The 1975-nt window shown below is 40.8% G+C and overlaps 1 pseudogene; it reads left to right on the forward strand.

The window, feature by feature from the left end:
* The window catches only part of LOC107581636 (uncharacterized), a 73266-nt pseudogene extending 72647 nt beyond the window's left edge, over window positions 1–619 (forward strand).
* Window positions 620–1975: the final 1356 nt, after the last annotated feature.

Below are 1975 nucleotides of genomic sequence, written 5' to 3' on the forward strand. Positions count from 1 at the left end.
ATGCAGCGCTCTTTGCTGGCATTCTGCCATGCCAAACCATGCACACAGCATACTTTAGTTAAAAAAAGCAGTGTTCTGTGAATGTTGATGCTTTAATAACAAATATATATCCGGAGCGTGTTTGCTGGGATTTCATAACTTTCATGGAGAAAAAAAGTAACATAACTAGTAATGTAACTAACTAATTACTAATTACACTCTAAAACATGCTGGGTTAAAAGTAATCACGAACCCAACCGCTGGGTCAAAACAACCCAATAGCTGGGTTTGTCCCTTTTTAACCCAGCATTTATTGGAGTGTACTTTTGAAATAAAGTAATCAGAAAAGTAACGTGATTACTTTTAAAATGAGTAATTTGATTACATTTTCAGAGTAACTTGCCCAACACTGATCTGGAAAGTATTCACAGCGCTTCCCTTTTTTCCACATTTTGTTATGTTACAGCCTTATTCCAAAATGGATTAAATTCATTATTTCCCTCAAAATTATACAAACAATACCCCATAATGACAAAGTGAAATAAGTTTGTTTGAATTGCATTTTATTTTAAATAAAAAACAAAACAATTTAAAATAGAATAAATCATGTGTACATGAGTATTCACAGCCTTTGCCATGACACTCAAAATTGAGCTCAGGCGCATAATGTTTCCACTGACAATCCTTGAGGGAAGGGTACAGAAAAATTCCTGCAGCATTGAAGGTCCCAATGAACACTGTGTCCTCCATTATCCGTATATGAAAGAAGTTTGGAACCACCAGGACTCTTCCTAGAGCAGGCTGCCCAGCCAAACTGAGCGATCAGGGGAGAAAGGCCTTAGTCAGGGAGGTGATCAAGAACCCGATGGTCACTCTGACAGAGCTCCATCATTTATCTGTGGAGAGAGGAGAACCTTCCAGAAGAACAACCATCTCTGCAGCACTCCACCAATCAGGCCGATATGGTAGAGTGGCCAGACAGAAGCCACTCCTCAGTAAAAGCCAAAGACACATGACAGCCTGCCTGAAGTTTGCCAAAAGGCACCTGAAGGATTCCCAGACCATGAGAAACAAAATTCTCTGGTCTGATGAAACAAAGATTGAACTTTTTGGCCTGAATAGCAAGCGTCATGTCTGCAGGAAACCAGGCACTGCTCATCATCTGGCCAATACCATCCCTACAGTGAAGCATGGTGGTGGCAGCATTATGCTGTGGGGATGTTTTTCAGCGGCAGGAACTGGGGGACTAGTCGGAATCAAAGGAAAGTTGAATGCAGCAATGTACAGAGACATCCTTGATGAAAACCTGATCCAGAACGCTCTGGACCTCGGACTGGGGCGACGGTTCATCTTCCAACAGGACAACGACCCTAATCCCTAAGCACAAAGCCAAGATAACAAAAGAGCGGCAACGGGACAACTCTGTGAATGTTCTTGAGTGGCCCAGCCAGAGCCCAGACTTGGACCCGATTGAACATCTCTGGAGAGATCTGAAAATGGCTGTGCACCGATGCGCCCCATCCAACCTGATGGAGCTTGAGAGGTCCTGCAAAGAAGAATGGGAGAAACTGCCCAAAAATAGGTGTGCCAAGCTTGTAACATCATACTCAAAAAGACTTGTGGCTGTAATTGGTGCCAAAGGTGCTTCAACAAAGTACTGAGCAAAGGCTGTGTATACTTGTTTTTTCTTTTCTAAATTTGCAAAGATTTCAAACAAACTTCTATCACAAAGTCATTATGGGGTATTATATGTAGAATTTTGAGGAAAATAATGAATTTAATCCATTTTGGAATAAGGCTGAAACATAACAAAATGTGGAAGCGCTGTGAATACTTTCCGGATGCACTGTATATGAAATATGGTGTCAATACACACGTTATTTTTTTTACCAGACAACTCCATGTTAATATGCATCTGTATTATTTATTTGCATATTTGTGACAAACAGTTCACTTGACTGAATTTATAGTTTCTCATGATCTTGATCTGAATGCT

This window comes from Sinocyclocheilus grahami, unplaced genomic scaffold (assembly GCF_001515645.1).
Source record: "Sinocyclocheilus grahami isolate Dianchi unplaced genomic scaffold, SAMN03320097.WGS_v1.1 scaffold3.1, whole genome shotgun sequence".
Classification (NCBI taxonomy): domain Eukaryota; kingdom Metazoa; phylum Chordata; class Actinopteri; order Cypriniformes; family Cyprinidae; genus Sinocyclocheilus; species Sinocyclocheilus grahami.